This window comes from Protopterus annectens, chromosome 12.part0 (assembly GCF_019279795.1).
Source record: "Protopterus annectens isolate FY-2018-M chromosome 12.part0, PAN1.0, whole genome shotgun sequence".
Classification (NCBI taxonomy): domain Eukaryota; kingdom Metazoa; phylum Chordata; order Ceratodontiformes; family Protopteridae; genus Protopterus; species Protopterus annectens.
Window position 1 is genome coordinate 262,231,184 of NC_056746.1, and position 27,025 is coordinate 262,258,208.

General features: G+C 41.1%; 1 protein-coding gene across 1 annotated transcript in view; it reads left to right on the plus strand.

The window, feature by feature from the left end:
• Positions 1-27,025, plus strand: part of ANKS3 (ankyrin repeat and sterile alpha motif domain containing 3) — a 1,450,330-nt gene that overhangs the window by 883,615 nt on the left and 539,690 nt on the right. The window lies entirely within an intron of this gene.

A 27,025-nucleotide genomic window follows, 5' to 3' on the forward strand; every position in this document is an offset into this window, starting at 1 on the left:
GGTCAGTTGTCAATCTTCTCTCCGGTCCAGCTGGTGAATCTGGGAATCTTGAGGCAATGTTATAACTGCCTCATGTACACAGACAACCCTCTCCTCCTCCCACATAACACAAATACTTGCGAGAGATGCAGCTATTTAGCCAAACTGGAGGCTGAGCTCTCTCAACTCAGGACTGGCAAGACCAGACAGGAGGAGAAGGCAACTACACACACCACAAAACCAGCCTCACATAATGCTACCACTCCACTGAATCAAACACATAAACACACAAAGACATACTCAGAGGCTCTGAGTAAAAATTTACCTAAACAGCAGAGGCCTCCAAAGCAGACACCCAAACAACTGCTACCTCAAGACACCCCACAAGCAACACATAAACCACAAAAGCAGTGTGCAAAGCAGTCACAGCCCTTAAGGCCAAATACAACACCAAACATACTTGTCATAGGTGACTCCATAGTCAGACACACTGACGTCCCACTCACCAGGCTGAACAAGGAGAGGGTCACAGTAAGCTGCCTATCGGGCGCTAGAATCCGCCACATAACACAAGCACTCGGGTCACTCCACGGCAAGTACAAATATGACACAGTCATTGTCCACGCTGGTGTGAACGACCTGAGACGTACCTCCCTGGACTACATGAAAAGAGACATAGAGGAGCTCTCTGATTATGTAGCCCAGGCAGGTATGACCCTAACCCTGAGCAGTATCCTTCCTTCACCAAGAATGATGCCACAATATAGAGACAAGATGATCAGCTTTAACAATTGGCTTAATGTCTGGTGTCATTCAAAGGGGATCCAGTGTCTGTCTGCCTGGGATGACATGCTTGACAAGCCACGCTGCTTCGCAGGGGCGGCCTTGCACCTGTCACCCTGGGATTCGGATATTGGCTAAGGCTCTTGCCACCCCATAGTGCCTTTTTAGGCAAGGCTCAAATTCTAAACCTACCACCCTAGAAAACAAAAATGGGAAGAAACTGAGGGTAATGCTGCTCAATGCCAGAAGTCTAAATCTCAAAATGCACGCACTCGAGGCCCTTCTCAGTATGGAGAACATCGATGTCTGTGCTGTAACTGAAACCTGGTTCAAGGCTCCTGAGAGCACCCGGCACTATTAGGTTTTACCTCATATCATGCGTTCCGCCCCAAAACCCGGACCACACCACAAAAGGAGGGTGTATCCATATTCATAAAGGATACCCACACCTCCAGGTTGGTGGCAACGCACTAAGCTTGAAACCATCCAGGTGCAACTAACCATAGGCAAAACTGCTCTACAAATTGTAGCATGCTACAGGCCACCCTCTCAAACTCAGGAACCCCACACAGCCTTCCTGAAGACACTGGAGGGTATAAATGTATCTCCAAACACCATCATATTGGGTGACTTCAACTACCGAATATAGACTGGGAACATTACTCAAGCCCTAACTTTCTAGCCCAATGGTTCCTGGAGTTCATAAATTCAAATGCCATGGAACAGCTAGTCACTGTTCCCACGAGAGGAGAAAATATACTAGATCTCATTGTCACAAACATTGGGACAAAATGCTCCACACCGGAAGTATATCCCTCATTGGTGAGATCTGATCATAAACTAATCTCACTGGAAATCCACATCCTGCCCCCACCCCAAACAAAAAAGACCATAGTGAAGAACTTCTCTAAAGCAAACTTCACACTACTCAAGACTGGTGTGGTATCCTTCAAGGCCCCTGAGCCAGTGGAAACCACAACCCAAGCTGCGGAAGCCCTTACAAATGCCTTCTATGAACACCTCCAGGACTGCATGGATCAGGCAATCCCAAATAAAACCAAGACTCTTTCCACAAAGGGCAAACGTCCAGTCTGGTGGACCCCAGCCATTAACAAACTTTACAATAAGAGGAGAAAGCTATTACATGATAGAACAAAATCCATAAAAGGGAAGTCACCCTGATCATTATTAGTAAAAAATACGAGCACTCATAAAATCAACTAAGGCCAATTTTGAGAGAAAAATTGCCATGGATTCAAAGGACAATCATAAGGCCTTTTTCAGCTATGTTAGGAACCTGGGTGGAAACTCCCAGATATGCTCAGAATTAGTCCAAAATGATACAAAAATCACTGAACCCACAGACATTGCCAACATACTGGCAGACAGGTTCAGTGCAAACTTCACCCCCTCCCCTAAAGGAGAGATAACTATCCCAGCCGAGTGTAGCCTCCCGGACATCTCAAATGCGCAGGTGAAAGCTGCTCTCTCTAAAGCTAAAAACACAGCATCAATGGGACCGGATGGTGTCCCCGGCTGTGTGCTACACGAGCTAAATGAGGAATTAAACCTGCACATAAGGCAGCTGTTTAATCTCAGCCTTACCACAGGATACGTGCCCAAGGAGTGGCGTCACGGCAACTGTTGTCCCACTCCACAAAGGCGGCCTCACGGACCCTGGTAATTACGCCCCATAAGCTTAACAAGTCTAGTCTGCAAAGCTATGGAGAGGATCATAATGGATCTCATAAATAAAGATAGCAGGGACGTGCAGACATGGGACCCGACCCAGTCTGGCTTTGTCAAGGAAAGATCATGCCATTTGAACTTGGTCGACTTCTTGAAACAGTCACCAAGGCCATTGATGAGGAAAGGCAGTCCATACAGCCTACCTTGACCTTGCAAAGGCTTTCGACACAATACCCCACTCGGGTATTGTAGAAAAACTTACCAGCTTAAATGTAAACCCATATGTCACAAGATGGGTTGCAAACTGGCTTAAGGACAGAACCCACAGGGTTAGAGTTGCTGGCGCTGTGTCAGACTCCAAGCCAGTCACAAGTGGTGTCCCACAGGGCTCGGTCCTTGGCCCCTATTGTTTGGCATCTACTTCTCAGAAGTACAGGCCAACATAGGAGGACTTTGGCTGACAAAGTTTGCAGACGACTGCAAACTGGGCGCCATAGTGGAAAGTGCATCAGACACGGATATCCTTCAGAAGGGACTCACGGAAACAGATAGCTGGTGCGAGAGCCATGGCCTGAAGTTAAACGCCATAAAATGTATAGTCATACCCTTCGGGAAAAACAAGGTAACCCCAAGCTACCATATAGGTGGCAATCCACTAAGCACAGAAGAGGTTATCAGGGACCTGGGGACCCAGGTTGACAGTGGCCTTTCTTTGACACTCACATTGCTAAAGTGGTTAGAAAGACCTTCTACATTGCCCACCTGATCATGAAGGGATTCACATCCAGATCTAGTGAGGTTATTGTTCCCCTGTACTCTTCACTTATCAGACCAATGATCGAGTACAATGCCCCATTCGGGATGTATCTCACCCGACATCTGCAGCAATTGGAGAGACCCCAAAAGTTCCTCACCAAAAGGATAAAGGGACTCCAAAATCTGTCATATGCTGCCAGATTGAAGAAACTCCAGCTCTATTCAGTCGCATACCGTCTGCTCAGAGGTGACATGTGCCTGACATACAAGGCCATGTCCAACCTGGAATTAATGGACATGCTCCACCTCAAAAAATCCAAATCCACCAAAACCACTAGAGCAAGCGACTTAAACCTTAGCACGGATATAAATAGGACGTGCTGGAGGGATAGATTTATCACTCAGAGACTCCCCATGCTGTGGAATAAAATCCCGATCCATGTGAGGCAGAGCACCTCGCTGACTCTGTTCAAGAGAAATCTAGACCTGTGGATGGGAGATCGTAGGTTTACCCCGGGAATCATCTCTGTGTCACTGCTGGACAGAGGCACAACAAACTAATGGGCACAGTATTTTTTCATATAAGGGGTGGCGTAAGCCACAAAAATTTGGGCTAGGCTTATAAATGCCTTAGGGCAGATAGCCTAGTATAAACCTATGAACCTATGAACCTATAATATTTGTCCTGGAAAACAGCTTTCCTTCTGGCTATCACTTCAGCTCGTAGAGTTTCAGAACTACAGGCTCTTATGGCTGTCCAGCCTTTTATCATCTTCCATCAGGACAGAGTTTCATTACGTACCAACCCGTCCTTTATGCCTAAAGTGGTATCCAGGGTAGCTTTAAATCATGCCATACATTTACCTACTTTTTATCCTAATCCTCAAAACAAAGGGGAGAGATTACTGCATTCCTTGGACATCCACAGACAACTGTGTTATTATTTGGACAGAACAAAACCTTTCAGAAAATCAGAACAGCTTTTTGTGGCCTATGCGGTAGGAGTTCAAGGAAAGTCAATATCCAAACAGACAATCTCAAAATGGATAGCCCACTGCATATGCTTTTGCTATTCCTTTCTTGGCAAAACTGTACCTACAGGCATTAGAACTCATTCTACCAGGGTCACAGCCACCTCTTCAGCCTTCCTCAGAGGAGTTCCTACCAAGGATATTTTAGAAGCAGCCACTTGGAGTTCTGTGCATACCTTCTCTAAGCACTACAACCTACCATTATACTCCAAATCTAGAGCAGGCTTTGCCACTGCAGTCTTGTAGGGCATTTTGGCTCCTCCTAGCTCCACCTACTGCCTACCACCCCTTTCTTAGCTTTGGGATTCTACCCATCAGTTATGACTGCAGCTGTATGCACGATGAACATAGTACAGTTTTGTACCTACCATAAATGTAGATGTTCGAGTGCTAATACAGCTGCAGTCCAGGTTTCCCTCCCTCCCTCCTTCCCCTCTAGGGGTCTTCTTTTATGGTGTATTTGCTTGCAACTACTGGTCTTTGATTATGTTGCATTGCATTATTACATAATTTTATGTATTGCCTTCTTCTGGGGGCACCTGACATCTGGGGCAAGAAAAACTGAAGAAAATGGTGTCGGCTGGTTCTTTTATACCCCTGTCGCACTGACGTCAGGGAAGAAGCGACGACAACCGACGCCGGACCTAGACTTTGGAATTCGGCTGACCGAGGACCCGCCTGACGGCAGGAGAACCCATCGGTTATGACTGCAGCTGTATTAGCACTCGAACATCTGCATTTATGGTAGGTACAAAACTGTACTTTCCCACTTCTCCAAAAGCTGCTGCTGAATATCCAGCGGGAACAACCCTAAATCTTGCTGGTGATTCCCTTTTGGCCAAGGCAGCATTGGTTTCCCCCCTTCTTCTGCATTTAGCCTAGGGCAATCACCACAAGTTACCCCACAGGAAGGACCTACTGACATAGGACAAGTGAACTCTAGTACATACTCTAGAACAGGCTACCCATCTATGTCAAGCAACGTTCTTCATTAGCATTCTTCAATAAAAGCTTGATGAGTGGATGGGAAATAGGAAATACACCTCAGGGATCACTTCTGTGTCTCTGCTTGACAGTGGTACAGGAAAATAACTTTCTTGGGTGGCGTAAGCCAGGGAACCTTGTTGGATAGGCTTACGTAGGCCCTTGGGCCGATAGCTTAGTACCCACCTATGAACATATAAACATCCACAGATATCAACTCTAAATCTGACTCTGCGGGTGATAGGGTTTTGATTCCCTTCAGACATCTTTTTTCGTGGACGTGCAAGTTCTACAGGAAGCCAGAACACCCACATCTAGGAAATCCTACATTTCCAAATGGAAGAGGTTTTCCATCTGGTGTCTCATAAAGGATTTACAACCACTGTTAGTGGATATCCCAATGGTTTTTTCCTATCTGTGTGAATTGATGGAGTGGTATGTCTTACTCTTCATTTAAAGCCCATCTCTGCATGTCTGCCTATGGCTCCACCTTTAGCTTCTAGGTTGGAAGTTAAACTGTTCTTAAAAGGCATCCTTCACATCAGACCACCAAAATAATGAGTAAAAAGGTCACATAGAAAAATCAATATGTTAAAAAACACAAAAAGAAAAATCTAGCAAAGCTAGACTTTTTACTGTGTGATACCTTAAACCTGTTGTATCAGAGGCAACATGGGATATATGCAAATTACCCTTAAAGAATATCGGGTGTTTCAGCTAAGTGGCAATTCTGAACATCTATGACTTTTTGTAAGTCTATTTGTGAACAATTATAGGTCAATAAAGCCAACCTCCTCTAGCTGTGGACATGCATGTTTTTGCCTTTTTATGGCATCATCAGCACAGCATAAGAGGAATGTTTGGCTGACATTTAGAAACACAGAGTTGTCATACCCAACTGATATCCATGAACATTAGGGTGTCTACAAAATATCCCAACTGACAAACTAAAACCGTGAGTAAAAAGGTCACTCTGAAAAACCACTTGGTTAAAAAAACACAAAAAGAAAACTCTATCAAAGCTAGACTTTCCACTGTGTGATACCGTAAACCTCTTATATCAGAGGCAACATGGGATATATGCAAATTACCCTTTAAGGGTCTCAGGTGTTTCAGCTAAATGGCAATTCTGAATGTCCATGTCTTTTTCTTTTAAGTCTGTTTATGGACAATTTCAGGCCAGTAAAGCCAAATCCCTCTAGCTGTGGACATGCATATTTCTGCATTCTTATGGCATCTTCAGCACAGCATAAGAGGAATGTTTGGCTGACATCTGAAAGGGTAATTTGCATATGTGAAAAAATAAAAGGCTGCCAGCCCAGCCAGATAGAATCTTGTAAATAATTCTATGTAATTTGTAAATATCAATATAATCCACAGGCAGGTTTTGCAAATGTAGGAGAGAACTGTATGCTGTGATTAAACTGTATCTTGTACTGAGCTTCAAAAATGTAACCACAGTGCACTGCTGGAAGAAAGCTAAGTCAATCATTGTATAACTGATCTCAAACTCAGAGACATGATGTCTGGGCTAAGATGTTCCTTCTATTGTTTTGAGACCAGAGTTAATTGCTAGATTTTACATGTATAATATCTTCTATTGCTGTGACTCCTGCAGGTGCAAGATTACAAAGATATGTTAAAGTCTGAGTTTCTGTTAGCCTGGGAAATTAAACCAGGAAAGCGTCAAGAATGATGTAATCTAAAATGAGTCAGCAGTGATGGATTATCAATTTAAGACTTTCTTAGAGAGAGAGAGAATGAGAGCATTTTGGATTTTGTCTGAACCTGAGCACATCAACTGACCAGTCCTCTGCCTTTGCTGTGTATGTATGTAAGTTATTTAGAACACTGTTTCTCTTAGAAATAAATAGAAAATATTAAGATTAGACTAGCTGTTTTCTGTATTTATGTTAGACCATTCTACAGTATTATTTTAAGTATTTTCCTGTGATGTCTGAACTCTTGACTAGCACTGCGTTGAATTGAGGAAATTTGTCTTGAGCTTTTATTGTTTATGGTTATTAAATATTTTTAAGCCTTTCAACTGTGGCTGTTTTGTGTAGAGACAGTTTAAGCTCTAGAGTACATTGCATGTATATAGTGATATTGTTCAAGCCACTCCAATAAGTCTTGCTGTTTGTCATGCTTACTAATTGGATAAAAATAATATTGCACAGTAAAATTGAACACCCTTTGGTAAGGACCTTATTTAGTAGCTGATATTAGTGGTTGGTGGCAGTGATTTCTACCTTATAGTCTGGGCAAAGAAGGTGGCATAGCTGGAGAACCTGTGCTAGCCTTCCCTATGAGTGTCTGTGTGTTTGTATATAACTCATATCTCAAAGTGTGTGTGTTTCAGCTACTTGGGCAATGACACGAAATACAGGTTGGACAGAGAGGGTGCTGGAGGTTTTGGCTTGACCAACTAAGCCTGAGATCTGGACCCTATAGCTGTGCCAGTGGGGAGTCTTATTGGGGGATCTGGAGACAAAGGGAGAAACCAGCCCTGTCTGACTGTGATCTCTCTGTGCTCTTAATGGGAAATCGTAGTATACTGTGTGTGTACTTGTTATCCTTCCCAATGTGCATGCCGCTCACTGGTGCTAGTGATGAGGATTGAGGCTCCTTGATTACTGGGCCAGTGCACGGGAGTCACATATTAATTGGTTGGCAGTGGTGGGATATCCACACCACCATATTAATTGTTTGGCGCATACTAATTGACTTGTAGTGGTGTGTATAGTGAATTCCTGTAGCTTGTGTAGAGTGATCACTGATGGTGTTTTTGTACTCCAAATCTACCCCGCAGTGAATATTCAGAGTTCAGATCACAATTGTTTTTTTCTTTTGTTAGCTTAGTTAGTCAGGGAGAGCAGGCAAGCATGTCAGCAGAGGAGTATGGCAAGCTGACAAGGAGACAGTTGGCTGAGATGTGCCAGGCTAAGGGACTGGTGCATGAAAACCTGACTAAGGCAGACATGACTGCATCTTTGGTTACAGCTGCATCAGAAAACAGCAATCAGGAGGACGATCAGACTGGCCGCGGAGATATACAACACACAGAGAATGGACAGCTCAACCTTTCTGCAGAGGAGTTAAAAATCCATCTGGAGCTAAAGAGCCTTGAGTTGGAGGCCAGGTATTTGGAAACAGAAGCAGCAGAGAGACTGAGATGTCTACAGGCTGAGGAGAATGAGAAACTGCTACACCTGGAAGTTGAGGAGAAGGAGAGGCAGAGGCAGCATGAAAAGGAGATGCTGACTCTTCACCAGAGTCATGGAGGTAATGGGGAAGGGAGTAACCAGACTTTAGAAGCACAAAAGGTCAGTAAATTATTCCGCAGTTTACAGAAGGGGATAATTTTGATAGTTTCCTTCATATGTTTGAGAGGCTATGTAAACAGTATGATGTTGACCAAAGGCTCTGGGTTACTGACCCCCTTACTCCATGGTAAAGCTGTAACTGTGCTGTCTAAATTATCTGATCGCAAATTTTTTGATTATACTGTTAAGAATTGTTTGCTAAAATTGTTTAAGCTAACACCTGAAATTTATAAGAAAAAGCTTTGTGAGCATAGATGCAAGGCAGATGAAAGTTTGTGTGAATATGTTGCTGAACTGAGCACTTATTTTCATAGGTGAGTGCGTGAATGTCAGCTCAACACTTTTGAAGGGCTGGCAGACCTTTTGGTGAGGAAACAAGCACTTTGCCTGAAGACATGAAGATCTGGTCAGCTGATAGACAATGTGCTATTTCAGATGAATTGGGGAAGAAGAGAGACCTATACCTAGAAAAGCAGGGTAACCCTGAGCAGGAAAGGGACCCCCAGTACTACTCATGGGTCTAAAGGAACCCATGGTGGGCAGCCCAGACTGCCCCAACAGAATCTGCCAGTAGCAGAGGAAGCCACTAGTCGTGGTAAATGTCCAGGACCTAGGGCTAAATGTTTTGAATGCAGCCAGTGGGGCCATGTGGCATACAGATGTCCACGGAGGCAAGGTGGGGAACAAAAAGTGAGGGATCCAGTAAGAGGGAAAGACAAAATGCCAACAGTAGGTTGTCTTGAGAAAACAAGGGTACCAAGCTATCACCAGAGGTTATATCCTATCGTAGTGAATGGCAAAGAGGCCATTGCTAAGAGAGACACAGCCTCTGGCATAACTGTTGTGAAGCCTACAGTGGTTACATAGGAGCACTACTTGGCAAGGCAGTCTACTCCAGTCAGAGGTTTAGGAGGGACCCCTTGACTGGGAGGGTGGAAAAGGAAGCCAGCAAGTAGGGTGTTTGAGGATATCCCTGCAGATGTCCTGATAGGGAATGATTTTGTTAATACAATACCATGTGTTTGTGCAGTTACATGCAGTCAGGCTTGGAGACAATCATGTGGGTCTGGTAGCCTTGGGGAGACCCAGTCAGACCTCATACTTGCAGCCAGGACTGGTGAGGTGGTTACTTCAGGGAGGGAGATACTCTGTAGCAGTGAGACTGAAGGTGAGCCACATCTGCTTGTGAGTACTGATGTTCCCTTGGACAGAGTGACTGCAAAGGTAGAGGTGAGTAGTAGTACCCAGGCTGACAGTGAGGCACCTCTGTCAAAGGATGCCAGACTTCCTGTGGAAGGGGAGCTGGGAAGGGTTACAAAGAGAGAGTTGAGACTGGCTCAGCTCTCAGACCCTACATTACAATGTCTGATGCAGGTATCTAATTGGCACCTGATTCCCAAGAGAAGGGGGAATCTGTATACTGGGACAGTGGGTTACTGTATAGAGAGTGGACCCCCTGAGGGAGGGCTAGAAGGTGAGAGGATACAGAAGTTGACAGTGCCTAGAGCTTACCATCTGGCACTTCTAGCCGTAGCGTATGATATTCCCTTTGCAGGTCACATGGGCATAAAACATACAAAGAGACATATTATACAGAACTTCTATTGGCCTTGAATTTCCAGAGATGTAATAGGGTACTGCAGGACCTGTGAGTAGTGCCAAAAGGTAGACAAGGCAGGAGACAAGGTGAGAGCTCCTTTGATGCCTTTGCCTGTGATTGAGGAGCCATTTCAGAAGGTAGCTATGGATATTGTGGGGCCTCAGAGTACCCCAAGTTCCACAGGGAAAATGTATATCCTAGTGGTTGTAGATTATGCTACAAGATACCCTGAGGCAGAAAAGGTGGCAAATGCTTTGTTAGAGACTTTTAGCAGGGAGTTTCCCAAAATTAATACTGACTGACAGAGGTGCCAATTTCATGTCAGACCTGCTGGCTTGTCTGTGGAAGTACTGTGGGGTGAAACACCTAAAGACCACCCCCTACTATCTCCAGACTAATGGTCTTATTGAGAGGTTAAACTCTACACTCAAGTCCATGCTACGGGCGTTTGCAGACCAGTTTAAGAGGGAGTGGGACAAATATTTGCCACATCTGTTTTTTGCTTAAAGAGAGGTTCCCCAGTAATCCACAGGTTTTTTGCCCTTTGAGTTGCTGTATGGGGATAGTGTGAGGGGACCTCTAGGTTTAATTTGTGATGAGTGGGAGGGTGAGTGTGAATCTCACAAGGAGTCCGTTGTGGCATATGTCCTAAACCTCAGGACAAGGTTCAGGGAACTCATGGGGTATGGCCCAGGAGAACCTGGCAGAAGCCCAACAGCAGAAAAAGGTTTGGTATGACAGGAATGCTCGAGCTACAGAGAATGCTATAGGGCAGCAGGTAATGGTTCTCATTCCAGTCAGACACAACAAGTTGCAAGCAGCCTGGGAGGGAACCTACAAGGTAGTAAGAAAGGTAAGTGATGTTAACTACATAGTAGAACTACTAGGCTGGAGGCAGGGGCACAAATTGTACCATGTTGACATGCTGAAACCTTACCATGATAGGGAAGCCCTTTTGCTGAGTATTTGCAGTGGATTGCAGGAAGAGTCTGAGGAAGATCTGATGACTGATCTCATCAATAAGGCTCGGACTGACACCTCAGTGGAAGGGGTAGCAATGTCCCAGCATCTATTTCCTAACCAGGTTCGAGAAATCCAAGCAGAGTTACAGGAGTTTGGGGACATGTTCACTGGGAAACCAGGGTGCACCAGTGGTGCTAGTGCCAAAGAAGGATGGCAGCACCAGATGCTGTGTGGACTACAGGAAATTAGTCACACAGAGTCAGATGCTTACCCCATGCCTAGCACAGATGAGACCCTAGAGCAGCTGGGTGGGGCTAAGTATCTTACCACCATTGATCTTACTAACGGTTACTGGCAGGTGCCCTTGACTACCCGTGTTAGAGAGAGGTCATCCTTTGTGACTCCTTTTGGCATGTATGAGTTTGCAAAGATGCCCTTTGGGATGAAAAATGCCCCAGCGACTTTCCAGAGGCTGGTGGATCATATCCTAGCAAGAGCAGAAGAGTTTGCCCTTGCTTACCTAGATGATATTGCCATCTACAGCCATTCCTGGCAAGAGCACCTTCATCATGTCAGGGAGGTGCTGGGCATATACAGAGGGTAGGGTTGACCATTAAGTCGAGCAAATGTCAAGTGGGTAGGCAGAGGTCTCCTACCTGGGACATAGAATGGGGAGTGGTAAGATCAGGCCAGAATCTGCCAAAGTGGAAGCCATTCATGCATGGCCTGCACCAGTTACCAAAAAGTAGGTGAGGGCATTCTTAGGGACAGCAGGGTACTAAAGAAAATTTGTCCCTAGTTATAGTACCATAGCTGCTCCCCTTACAAACCTGACAAGGTAAAACAGGCCAGATAAGGTAGTGTGGACCACAGTATGTAAGCAGGCATTCCAGAAGCTTAAAGAAGCTTTGGGAGGACCCCCTGTGTTAGCCAGTCCAGATTACAGCAAATAATTTGTTGTGCAGGTGGTTGCTTCGAACCATGGGGTGGGGGCTGTACTTAGCCAGATTTCTTCAGAGGGAGAAGAGCACCCAGTGGTTTATCTCAGTCATAGGCTCCAGCCCAGGGAGAAATGCTATGCAGCTGTAGAAAAAGGAATGTCTAGCCATAGTGTAGGCACTGCAGAAACTTCAGCCTTATCTGTATGGAAGGAAATTCTCTGTAGTTACAGATCACAATCCCCTAACATGGTTACACTGAACCAGCCAGCAAAATACTAAATTGCTAAGATGGAACCTAGGGTTGCAAGCATATGATATGTCAGTGCAGCACCGCAGTGGGATTAGCAATGCCAACGCAGATGGGCTCTCAAGACAGGGAATGAAGTAAGGTATACTCAGATAGACCTAACCCTCTCAAGCAACATTTCTCATGGGCCACTTGAAAAACTAGCTGGAGTTCTCAGGGAGGGGAGAAATGTGAAAAACTGAAAGGCTGCCAGCCCAGCCAGATAGGAGTCTTGTAAATAAGTTTATGTGATTTGTAAATATTAATGTAATCCACAGGCTGGTTTTACAAATGTAAAAGAGAACTATATGTTATGATTAAACTATATGTTGTACTGAGCTTCGAAAATGTAACCACAGTGCACTCTGCTGGAAGATAGCTGATAAGTCAAGCATTGTATGACTGATCTCAAACTCGGAGGCATGATGTCTGGGCTAAGACATTTATTGATTTGAGACCAGAGTTAATTGCTAGATTTTACATGTATAATGTCTTGTATTGCTGTGGCTGCTGCAGGCACAAGATTACAAAGATAAGTTAAAGTCTGAGTTTCTGTTAGCCTGGGAAATTATACCAGAGAAGTGTCAAGAATGCTGTAATCTAAAATGAGTCAACAGTGATTTATTATCAATTTAAGACTTTCTCAGAGAGAGAGAGAGAGAGAGAGAGAATGAAAGCATTTTGGATTTTGTCTGAACCTGAACACATCAACTGACCAGTCCTCTACCTTTGCTCTGTATATATGTAACTTATTTAGAACATTGTCTCTCTTAGAAATAGAAAATAGTAAGATTAGATTAGCTGTTTTCTATATTTATGTCAGACTGTTCTTCAGTATTATTTTAAGCATTTTACTGTGATGTCTGAACTCTTGACTAGCACTGTGTTGAATTGAAGAGATTTTTCTTGAGTTTTTATTATTTATTATTAAATATTTTTAAACCTTTCAACTGTGGCTGTTTTGTGTAGAGACAATTTAAGCTCTAGAGTACATTGCATATATATATATATATATATATATATATATATATATATATATATATATATATATATATAGTGATACTGTCCAAGCCACTCCAACAAGTGTTGCTGTTCGTCATACTTATTAATTGGATAATAATAATATTGCACAGTAAAATTGGACACCCTTTGGTAAGGGCCTTATTAGTAGCTGATATTATTGATTGGTGGCAGTGATCTACCTTATAGTCTGGGCAGAGAAGGGGGCATAGTTGGAGAACCTGTGCCAGCCTTCCCCAGGAGTGTCTTTGTGTTTGTGTATACCTCATACCTCAAAGTGTGTTTGTGTGTGTGTGTGTGTGTGTGTGTGTGTGTGTGTGTGTGTGTGTGTATGTGTATGTGTGTGTGTGGTGTGTGTCAGCTACTTGGGCAGGTTCATGAACCTCTGTTTGGACAGAGAGGGTGCTGTAGGTTTTGGCTTGACCACTAGGCTGAGATCTGGACCCTATAGCTGTGCCAGTAGGGAATCTTATTGGGGGATCTGGAGAGAAAGGGAGAAACCAGCCCCGGACTGACTGTGATCTCTGTGTGCTCTTAAGGGAAATCGTACTTTACTGTGTGTGTACTTGTTATCCTTCCCAATGTGCATGCCCCTCACTGGTGCTAGTGGGGAGGATTGAGGCTCCTTGATTACTGGGCCAGTGCACGGGCGTCACAGCATATATCCCATGTTGCCGCTGATACAAGAGATTTAAGGTATCACACAATGGAAAGTCTAGCTTTGCTAGATTTTTCTTTTTGTGTTTTTTAACAGATTGTTTTTTTCTGTGTGACCTTTTTACTCTTTGTTTTAGTTTGTTAGTTGGCATATTTTGTAGACACCCTAATGTTCATGGATATCAGTAGGGTACAACAACCCTGTGTTTCCCAATGTCAGCCAAACATTCCTCTTATGCTGTGCTGATGATGCCACAAGAAGGCAGACATATGCATGTCAACAGCTAGAGGGGTTTGGCTTTGTTGTCCATAAATGGACTTAAAAGAAAACATCATGGATGTTCAGGATTGCCATTTAGCTGAAATACCTGATATTCTTCAAGGGTAATTTGCATACATCCCATGTTGCCTCTGACACAAGAAGTTTAAGGTATCACACGTGGAAAGTCTAGCTTTGATAGATTTTTCTTTTTGTGTTTTTTAGCCGATTGTTTTTTTGTGTGACCTTTTTGCTCATTGTTTTAGTTTGTTAGTTGGGATATTTCATTAGACAGCCTAATGCTCATGGATATCAGTTGGGTATGACAACCCTGTGTTGCCACATGTCAGTTAAACTTCCCTGTTATGCTGTTCTGGTGATGCCATAAGAAGGCAGAAACATGCATGTCAACAGCTAGAGGGTTTGGATTTATTGGCCTGAAATTGGCCATAGATAGACTTAAAAGAAAAAGTCATGAACGTTCAGGATTGCCATTTAGCTGAAACACCTGATAACCCTAAAAGGTAATTTGCATATATTCTGTGTTGCCTCTGATACAAGAGGTTTAAGGTATCACACAGTGGAAAGTCTAGCTTTGCTGGATTTTTTGTGTCACATCCGACCACCAAGGAACCAGTTCTTTCTCCGTGGTATCTGAATTTTGTTTTGGAAAAACTTACCCTGGTCACATTTGAGCCAGCAAGTTCCTCTTCTCTACAAGATTGCACCTGGAAAACTGTTCTCCTTGTGGCAATTACTTCTACCCGAAGGGTCTCTGATTTACAAGCTCTGATGTCTACTTCCCCCTTCACAGTCTTCCAGAGTGATAGGGTCCTTTTACGCACTAACCCTTCCTTTAGAGAAAGACATTGATCCTTTTTCGGCATCAGTTTCAGCTATTCTTCATTTTTAACACCTCTTTTCAAAGTTGACGGTAGTTTCTCTGCAGTTAAACTTCAGTTGGCAGCAATTTCAAATTTCTACAGAGGGAATAAATCTTTTTACTTGGCTTACTCTAGATTGTGTAAAGCTTTTATGTTTTCTTCTGCGCCCTCCAATAAAGGATCCTTCACCGCCTTAGGATCTTACTGTGATACCTGAAGGTTTAACATAAAAACCCTTTGAACCATCAGACAGATCTGATCTGAAATTTCTGTCATGGAAGATGATTTTCTTGATAGGTATAACTTCGCCAAAAAGAATGTCTGAACTCCAGGCTCTTTCAGCAAAACCCGTTACATTGTTTTTCATAAAGACAGGGTTTCTCTGTAGACTAACCCTTCTTTTTTTTACCTAAAGTGGCTTCTGAAAATACCATCAGCCAATCCATTCACTTCCAGTTTTCTTTCCAAATTTTTCCAGTAAAAGAAAGTATATGCTATAACTCCTTGAGTTAGCCTTTACCTTCACAGGACAAAACAGTTTAGAAAGTCAGATCATCTTTTTGTATCTTTCTCTCAAAAAGCTTAGGCCAACCAGTTTCTAAAGTTACCATAGCTAAATGGATTACAGACTGTATGTCATGGATAACGTGTGACATTACCAACACCTCCTTGAGCTTATTCAGCTAGATACATGACTGCTACTTCTGTTTTTTGGTCAAGAACGTCTGTTGATCACATTTGTGCAGCAGCCACATGGTATAAGACTTATTCCATTTTTTTCACATTACAAACTGGACATATCTAGATACAGAGCCTCCTTTGGTATGGCAGTACTGCAGAATATCCTTCCATGGAGGCCATCCAAGGCCAACGTAGCTGGGGACTTTGCCCCATAGTGAGGAAGAATGAAAAGGACTACATCAGATTTATAAGTTGTGTACTCCCTATAACTAGGCATCCGTGTTGTCCATTTTCATTCTTCCTCAACTCCCTTATTATCCATCCCTGTTCCATTTTTCTTCTGGAAGGACCTATTGGACTATGTTTGGAACTTACAGTTTCAGGTTTGAGCCCTGCCTTTTTCTATCAGGTTATATTAGTTTCTCTGCTATTTTTGTGAAATAGAGCAGCAAACGTGATCTAAGGCAATAGGAATGGAGTAGAGCATTATGGGTAGAGGGAGGAGCTCGAGAGTTGGATTCTAAGTCTATAGTATGCAGCCGAGTTGGATCAGAGGATCTGATCCGTAACCCATAAGTGAGGAGGAATGAAAATGGGCAACACAGATACCTAGTTAGGGTGAGTATTTAACTTATAATTTTGGCTGCTTTTACCTCAGGTGTCAGGATTTCAGAGTTATAAATTAGCATTTGTAAAGTGTCTTACTGCTTTTTTTCATACTAGATGGTTGTACTGGAAGAGAAATAGATCTTTCCTGCTGAAAGCTTGATCTGCAGGTAGGTCCTTCAAAGCAACCTGTACAGCTTCCATTCTTTGCATATAGAAGCATAATGAAGGAGACTATCTTCCAACAATGTTTGACATACACAAATAACAGTTACTACATTAGGATAAACGGGATATTCGGGGAAAAATACCATGTTTTGTGTCTTTCAGAGTAGAAACTTAAGAAAGACTACCAGACTATAAACAGACTCAGTCGACATGTTTGGCCCATCATATTGTTTTTTTTTTTTTTTCAGTAGCATGGTGTACCTTGTGCAAAGTGCATTAAGAAGGTATTCTAATAGGGCAGTAGGCATATCAGCAGTATATTTCAGGAATATTTTTGCATGAGGCACCTTCAGAAAATACCGCAAGCAGGATGTGGTCCATACATATGGCATGTTGCGGCATCTCTGAGCCATACAATTTTCTGTGTATTTCTACCTCCCAAGGGAGTACAAGCAGTGCTTATGACACAACCCAAATGTTATAATTTACTATTGCAACATCCCTTCCCAGAAAAGGTGGTCCAGTTGTATAATATAGTTACCATAACAGAATATCTTAGAAAAGTCTTCACTGTCACAGTAAAGCTACCATCTTGCCACCCCCCCCCCCAGCCTGTGCAAAAGACAGTAGCATACTACAAACACCAGAAAGTGCTCAGATACCAAAAGAAAGTTCTCAATATCTCTGTCTGTATATTACTGCCTCATGCAACAGCCAGGATTCTATGGAATGATGTTATGAGGCCATTGTTGGCCTTTGTGTGGATAGGAACACTAATGGTAAACTCTTTCAAGAAAGAAGAGGGGATAAAGTAGGCAATCCTAAATATTATGATTGTCTATCTTGTTTTTACCTCCTGAACTCTTTTTACAGTTTGTCAAGCATATCGGTTTCTGATGGCAGTTGTTCATATGCTGCTGCCACTTACTTCACATTAGAGCACAACTGTAGTGCATATAAGTTAGTGGTTGATGGGTGGTTCGATATTGCAGACTTCTGGAAAATGAGTAAGGTGAGTCTTTCATTGTCTGTCAGTGATCAGTCTTTCTCTTACATGCAGTGATGTCAAAATGTGAGAGAAATTAAGTAAGCAGGAGTTGGAGAAGTAAGAAATGCAGGAGAAATTGCACCCTTGCAAAAAAAACACTTTCTTATATGTGGTGGTTGCTTGTTGTATGTCTGTCTCAAGTACATGTATTATAAGAATGTGTGTACTTGGTCTGTCAGCTAAAAATTATTTCTTCTGCCCTATTATGGTGTGAAAATGTATGAAAATGCAGTCTGGGATCTCAGTATTTGGATCAATAGTTCCCTCTCTTTTGACCATGTGTTAATGGTTTTCAGGAAATCCTATTATTTAGCCCAGCTCTTTGCCAAAAGATTTCATCAATGTCTAAAGAGGCAATTACTTCCTTATACTTGGGACTGATTAGACTAATTATAGAGTGCAGTGCCCCTTTTGAAATGTACCTCAGTAAATGTGTTGGTTCCTAACTAATAAGATTGTAGGCCTAAAGTCCTTGAGTTACCAAGAGAGGCTGGAAGCTCAGTTCCTTTATTCAGTGTCTTACAAAGTTTTGAGGGAGGCTCACAGTCTTTCTTACTGCTCCATTGAAGACCCCATTGTCTTGGACCTCCTGTTTTTCAGCAAGTTCAATATTTTCACCAATACTTGTGCAACAGACATACATTTTCAACAGATAAAACACAGAAGAGGAACAGGTTTATAATCTGGCGCCTCCCAAACCTCTGGAATAAATGTCTCCCTCATGTTAAGAAGTGTGACTTGCTGTCTTCCTTTAAACATAGACTGGATGGATGTCCACAAATTTAGTCTAGGATGGTATGACTTTCCTGGAGAAAAGTGATATGAGAATGGTCATGGGACTTAGTGTCCTTGGAATATATATGAAATCAATGAAGATCAGGTCTCTACTGAAACTCATGGCCACATATGAGGCTAAGGGCATACACTGACCTAAGAAATGACAGCTTCATCCTACTTCTCTGTTTTTTTTTTTTTACCAGTATAGTTCAGTAGACCTGCAATACTGTCACTAGTGCATCCATCTGCTGACCAATTTCCTAATCCTATGCAAACATGTGCAAGCAAAATTGCTAAACCTTCTGGATTCTGTTGCATACTGGGTAGTCAGACAAATGTCCTCCTATTGTTCTTTTGTATATTGCCTTTCCATTCTCTCTTCCCAAACTTTTCTAACTTACACTGATTGACTTTTATAGTTATGCAGTATTTTGTATGCCCAACTAATTATCCCTTTTCTAACATCAATGTCTGTTCTAGATTCAATTAAAAATTCTGCTAGAACTGGTCTTCCACATAGCACACACTTTTCCAATACTTTAGTTAATCTGTGCTAGGGAAGACAGTCTAATCTGCGGTCCTGACTTCTGCTTTGTCTCATCCCACTTGATTACCTTACCCTGTCTAGTTATTTGCTGCCGACATCTTAGTTCCTTTACTAATTTTCTGTAGTAAATTCCAGCCCCCTCTTTCTTTTTGTCTATATCCCTAATTGAAGTCATTGCTATTGGTAAAATTTCCTTTTTCTACTCCTGTGTTGGCTTAGTCATTAGAATGCTTTCTGCTAGTTTATGAATATAATATTTTATGTCTGTTACTTTCCTTTAGGACCTGCATCCAAAATCCTTGCTTCTTGAACCCCCACTTGTTTTATCATCATCATCCCTTTTAATTTTGATTTGTAACCACCTGCTTGTGTTATGTATATGAGCTGTAAATTCATAGCTCTAAAGTACCCCTTCTAATTCAGTAGCCATGTACCAATCATGTTCTCTATGGAAAATCCTCTTATTCCACTTAAAGTGTACTCTTTACCTGTCCCAAATAATTTCTTTCAACTCTTTGTTATTTTTGGTCCACAATTTCTCCTCTGGTTGATGAAAAATGCACCTTATCTGTATATAAAAGTAAAGGGACTATATCCCTCTGCTTAAGCACGAGCTACAGCTTCTCAGTTATTCTGTTACCTTTTGTTTAGTCTCTACTATATACCCTTAATTGCCTTAATATAAGCATTTTAATTCATGCACCTACATACTTCATTTTATTATATCCTCATAAATATGGGCGTTGTTGAACTAGTTCATTTGTAGCTACGTTGTTTACTTCTATAGCCTTTGTTTTATTTTTATGTCCTGAAAAAATGAAGCTGTCTCGGAATGTTCCACAACTCCAAAATGCCGTTTTCTGGATTTATAAAGTATAAAATATTGTCAGCTTTTCTTGATTATCATATGAGTTGAGTCCTTGAATTGGTAAGTCCCTATTTTTTTTGCCAGTGCCACTAAATGTAAAGTGAATAACAAAAGTGGAAAGAAAACATCCCTGCTTGGTCCTTCTGTTCAAACTTAGCTTACTGGAGAGGAAAGCTTGCATCTAAATTTTTACATCTAACCATCTTACATCCTCCAAATTAGTCCCACTGTTCTAACAGGGGATGCAAATATTACCATTGCCTTGCTCATAAAATCCTAGCTGACTTTATCAAATGCCTTCTCTGCATCAAAACCCACCAACAATTGTGCCATTTTATTAAACTCTGCTTCCCTCTGGATTGTCATTATTATATTGTTATCAGATATTTGCCCCCCCCCCCCTCCCACCCCTGCCACCAAATCACATTGATTCATGTCTGTCAGTTTTGGCACACCTTTGCCATTCTCTTTGCTAGTATAGACATAAGTACTTTATAATCATGGTTTCACACTGAAAAACAGGCCTATACAAAGTCAGGTCTGAAGGATTATTACTATTGTTGGGTAATACAGCCACCACAGCATTCTTCCAAGGTACTGGTACCCCCCCCCCTTTTTAAATATTGATATTGTTAAAGATCTAGAATGGGGTTTTAACACTTTCTTCTTTCCCAACTTCTAGGCTTCCACAGGAATACATTATGTTCTTGGTGAGTTTCCTGTTGATTGATTATATCTTACCATTTTTATCTCATCACATTTTGTGTTAGCTATTAATTGTTAAGCCTCATTTTTCTCATTGTCATAATTAAGACTTCCATAAATACTTCTATTTGCATATCCATCTGCTTTATACAATTCTTCATAAAATGATCAAATATTGCGTACATTCTCTGTAGGGTTTCTGGTTATTTTTCTTGATGGCTCCCTAAGTTGTCCTTTGTACTCTTTGTTGACCAAGTTTCTGTGCTTTGCAATTGTTAATAAAATAGTTGCTTGACAGCAACATTTCTTAACTCATACATGTTATCTAACTACACTCTTATTCTTTGTTTATATAGTTTGGAGTTGTTCCTATTCTTGGTTTGTGATCTTCCCATTGTTCTACAATATTTTTGTCCTTTGTCAACTCCAATTATCTTTTCCCCATATCAGTTTCTCTCTTATTTTTACATTCTTTTAAAACTCATTTTTCATTTTATCCCACTCACTAGTTATCCCTCCTGAAGAAATTTTGATTTTCCCCCTAATAACTCCTGAGTAATTTCCATTAGTTATTTCTTAAGTCTCTCTGTTTAACAGATAAGTAGGAAAACTCCTGTGTCTCATTTTTGCTACATATCTTTAATCTTTTCTGTTGTTTTGGTTTTATCAGTGCATGATCTGAAGTAGTTATTAGATGTATTTTTAAGCTTTGGTGTAATACATAGGTTTCTGTAAAGTAGAATTTGTATGTAGCCTAGCCCAGTCCGGGTTTCTACTACTGAAGTCACATCTTTCATAACAAACATTCTCATTTATTTCTTATGAAATCTACCCTCTTTTGCTATAATTCCTTTTTAAGTCTCCTGATACGTCCTTACTAGTACAAATTAGGTTCCAGTCCTCACCAGTAATACAATTACTGGATGAAAACTTTTTTCTCCCAAGATTGTCTTATGAATGCCAGTGTAATCCTTCTCCCCTGCCAGTAACCTCTTACTACTACTACTACTACTACTACTACTACCACTGTCATCTTTTTCCCCTCTTTTTGTCACTGTTGGAGCCCATCTAACAATCAGTATTTTCTTTGTCCCTGATATTATGTTGAATATCCACCCTAGAACCCTTATTTTGTCAAATTTGCATGCTCATTTCTAACTAATTGTATCTCCTGCAACGTGTAACTTTTGCCCTGCATCTCTTAATATAATTTAAAACTCTTTGTTTTTTGTGTATACCTGTAAGTCCATTTACATTCTATGGTAATGTAAACATCGTAGCCATCATAACAGGAAGCTGTAACTCCCACCTATGTGTATGTGTTAGTTCTTTTGAATGTATATTTCCATCTTTTAGTTTACATGTACACATTGTTTGACAGGCTGATCTTATTTGCAGTTGCTTCTTTTTATTTCTATTTAAACCTATGCCTAATTTGCAAGACTTTTTGCTTCAATGCAAAAACATACACAAGAAAACTAAATGCAGTTTCAGAAACCCCATTCTCTTTCAACTTAAGCAAACACTCAAAACTATATGCCTTTTCTGCAAAGGAAGTTTATCACTCCAGATAGAAACAGTTGGCCTAAATTGATGTCTGCAACTGCAGGCATTACCTAATTTAAAGTTAAGGTTACCTGTCCTCTCATGCTACAACATGTGTCCCCACATACTATTTGCTGTCTGTTGATGTGATGTCAGTCTTGCCTTTATTCCCACTCGTGGAATAAAGGTGAAGATGGACAACACATATGGAGCGTTATTGTAAGTACATAACTTCTTTTTTCTTATCTCTTTTTCCCTTTCTAATGTGAAAAAGAGGTTGCATACTTTGAGAAAGCATTAACTTTTAACCTTAAGAAAAAGTGCATTGGTTACTTTTAAATTAATAAACTAAGCTGTACATTGTTACATTAAATACATTAACATAATATAAATTCATGAAATGGGAAAAGATGTATTGGTCTTTTGCTGGGGAAAAGAGATCTTTAATGATTTCTGGTGAGATCCAAGGCTGATCTTTCAGCAGTGAACACTATAGTAAGGCTGCTGGCGAGGCAACTACTTGTATAACTTATTCACTTATCACAGTTACCAATTTCCATTCATTTTTCTCAGAACTGCGTGCTAGTGTACCTTTAAATGTTAATTACGGGGTGCCCCGTACAATTCACTGAGCAGACAGTGCTCATATGTCTTGTGGGTTAATTGCTTGCTCCTGCAGACTTCTGTTCTTCAAGTTAATAATGGAAAAAACAGCATTTGACTTTGTAGACGCATGAAAGAATATTGGCAAATTTCACCCACGGCACACTGTTCAGCCTTCTTGTGATTAATTGCTTGTACCTGGTGGCTTATTGTTTCCCAGTGAAAACCTTTGCTAATGAAAAAAAATAGCTAATGACTTTACATTACAAAAAAGAGCAACCATCCCCATTTCTTTCATCATTTTATCTTATTTTTCAAGGTTATTTGCTTAAAAATGTGTATATTACTCAAAGCAAGGACATCAATCTAGACATCCACCTGGTATTAAAATGGGGGCAATTATTATCTTTCTTCTACATGTAATGTGATCAGTGCTGTACAGTTCACCCTCCAGTTCAACACAGGGGTTGACGCTGTATATAGTCTCCCATTTATTCACTGATTTTTCACAATGTTGTCTTCTTTCTCTTGGCCACATTTGGGGCATGCACACATTGTGTCCTCTCAGTTAACAAATTCTGCTGTGGAACCCCAGTATCATTTCTTAGCTATAATTTCATAAACTTACTGCAGCCTGTTCCTTCCAGTTTCCCTGTTACAACAGATGAACTCTATGTACTCTGTCTTCTAACTGCACTATTTTTTTAAAACAGTTCTTGAGGAGCCTCATGCTTGGTAAGTCATTTTTTTTTTAATTTCAGCTTGTAATTGTTGCATTCTATCTGTTATTCTGAATAGCTAGTTAAAGCTTTCTGTATTTTTTCAGCCTTTTATTTTACTTTGTGTGTTACTTATGTTTTTCACTTATTTTAAACACCTCTAAGTCCATTTGATTTATATTTCCTCTAAATTACTGGAAGCCATCTGTTGTACCAAAGCATGAACTTTAACTGCTTTTTGCTGAAAGATTCTTTCCAGCCAGAGTCTTTTTTTTTCTCCTTTTCTGGTTGCATTTTTCTTAATTTCTCTAAATTTCTTCTTCCTTGGTGGCATCCAGGTTGTGTAATTACTAGCAAATAGCTGAATTTTACTCAGATTAATAAATCATACCGATTTTTTTCTGAGTTTCATTTTTCACATTGGAAGAGCTCTAATCAGACTGTTGATTAGTGCGTGATTATCTTGGAAGTCTCGAGTGTGGCAGTAGCTCTAGGAACAAAAATGTTTGATCTGGTGAAGTAAAGTAGAACACCCATCTTGGCTGAGATGTGCACAATATGATACTTCAGTTTTTTAAAAAGGCAGTTTTGGCATTACTTATATAGAATCCAAAAACATTTACTCTTGCATTTATTGTCATCAAGTAACAAAATTATCACAAACATATGGGGCATTTGTCTAACAGTTAACTCAGTAGTTTAAGGCTCTAAGCTGTTAATGAGCCGTTTCCTGCACCAAGAAAGGTAAAGGGTTTGATTCCTTCCACATCCATTTATTTACTGTGTGATTTTGAGCAAGTAACTTAAACACAGAGTGCTCTGGGTCACCCTTGAAATGGGACACTTTGTTCAGTGGGATAGCCTGTTTAAGAAATAGATAATATAAAAAATAAATAAATGTATGTTACTATCACTGAAAATTCAACAGTCAGCAATTTATTTGTACTGTTTTAAAATTGGTTGCTTATACTTGGCAAAGCAAGATTTATAGACACTTGAAACTTTCTGGAATCTCCTTGGTATCCAGACTGAGAGTTACATCAGTCTTAGTTTTGTTTTTCATGTAATATTGTGTACAGCTATAAATCTGTAACCTTCAAAAGCTTAAGGATCATTGACTGTTATGTGTAGGTTGCCTGATCATATCCATGTAATATATGTCACTTATTCTACAAAGGAGATAGATGGCAGTCATTCAAATAACAAGAGATGAATACAGAAGTTAAGGAAATAAAAAATAGTATTTCAATTATACATTTAATAGCAGCAAGCCATAGCTGGCAGTTCATAGAGCTAGGCCATCATATTATGATTTGTGTTTAGAATTTTGAGTAGGTTTGTGGTGCTTCATTCCTGTATTAGGCCTCTGCCTTTGTTAAAGTGGTGGTACATGGCTGGAAATTTTGCTTAGTTTGGGAGATGGACAGAAGTTGGGAAGTTGGATGGTGCAATGGTACAGCGGTTGCATTGTTGCCTCACAGCAAGAGGTTCTCCAATTTGATTCTCGGCTGGGGTGCTTTCTGTGTGGAATCTGCATGTCCTCCCTGCATCTGTGTGGGTTTCCTCCAGGTGCTCTGGTTTCCTCCCATGTTACAAAGACATGCGTCTGGAGCATTTCTACCGGGGCCTCCACTGAAAATTGGCTTTATTCCAAGTTGGACTTTCCCGGTAAACAAATGTTAAGTAAGTAATAAATAAATAAGTGTTGGGTCAGCCTACCCACTGTGTAAGTAGTTTGTAGTTTCTCACTTTGAGATTAGAGATCTATAGAAATGTACAGACCTTTTTCCAAGCTTATTAACAGACAGTATAGCATGTTAAAAAAGAGGGGAAGAAGTATTAGATCGGTGATGCAAAAGAATGTAGAGGGGTAGTGTTGGGGTGATATGGAGAACACTGGACCCATTGTAAATGTTGATGTGGTTATACAAGCAGATAGAGTTGTGTGTCACTTGCTAATCACCTTTACCCTGCCATTTTAAGGATATGCTATTATGTGAGCAGAGCAGAGTTTACTGTTACTTGGTAGCTGTTTTTTTTAAACTATTTTATTAAAATAATTAGTAGTCCAACATTACTAGATGAGAGAGAGAGAGAGAGAGAAAGGTAGATAGAAAGTTAGACAAACAAATTAGTTTGATATCCTAATGTTAATTCCATTTATAAAGAGGTCTGTATTCCCCCTTAACTCCTGCACCTCCCATGTCATAAAGACAGAGAGTGAGGGGTTAAGGAAAGGGCTTACAGATGAAATTGGGAAAGGCAGAAAAACTACAACCAGCCTGAAATAGTTTGTAGTGTGTATGTGTGTGTGTGTGTGTGTGTGTGTGTGTGTGTGTGTGTGTGTGTGTGTGTGTGTGTGTGTGTGTGCGTGTGTGTGTGTGCATGTGTATGTGTGTGTTCATGGACTAGGCTAAAGACTTGGAGGTTGACTGGCGAGAAAACGCAAGAGATCAAGGAAATAATCCTGGCTCTAGCACTTCAGGAAGAAGATGAAAAAGTATGTGGAGTTGAAGAAGAAAGACAGTATCTCAGAACAGCATACATGAGAACCGTAGAACAGTTATTTTGCTGAGACAGGTTTGGAAATAAGGTACATGAGGAAAGCATGTGGGAGAATGCAAAGTGCAGGAAATCATCAGAAGGAAATGTGTGAGATAGAAAAGACAGACCAGGCTAAGAAGGAGTACTGGTTGAACAAGGCACTAGAGGCACTCTACCAGCATTTGGAAAGTGATTCAGTAGATGGCTTGAAAGAAATTCTGTCAGGTCGCAAGGCAAAGGCAAAGATAAATTAGATAGATATCAGAGACCCTTTATAAGGGATGCCAGCAGCAACCTGCTCACAAGTCCACAGCACATCAAAGGCAGATGGAAGGAGTGTTTCCAGCACATTCTGAATGAAGAAAACCACACAGAAGTTGTTATGCTCCTGATACAGTCTACGAATGAAGAAGAGGAACCCACCTTAGAAGAAGTAAGACCAGTACTAAGAAAAATTAAATCAGGGAAAGAGCAAGCTCAAATGAGGTCACTGCAGATGTGGTAAAGATGTTGGGATAGATAAGGAAGAAATGGCTCCTGAGGGGTACTTCTAGCAGTAGAGAAACATGTACCCAGATAACTGGTGAATAAGCATATTAGTCCCAGTGTACAAGAACGAAGAGGACCTTAACAACTGTAGGTGGTATAGAGGTATGAAATACTTGTCATACTGCATGAAAGTTCTGGAGTTTGTGATTAATAAACAAGTACTCAGGGTAGTAGAAAGTAAAATGGGAAATGCTCAGTTTGTAGCCAAAGCAGCATACAACACAACTGCTCCAATGTCTGCAGTGAGATAGGTAGCTGAGAAGAAACTAGAGATGAGAGAGTCCAACTAGGTATTCCTAGATTTGGAGAAAGCATATGACAAGGCCCTCAGAAAGCTAATTTGGGCAATCCTGTGATGGTTTTAAGTCCCAGAAGCATTGGTAGACAGTGCAGGCTATGTACAAGGATCCAGTGACACAAGTACAAACAGTGTTTGAACTCATAGTAGAGTTTCCAGTAGAAGTGGGTGTTCATCAGGGTTCTGCTTCTCAGTTCACTGTTGTTGTT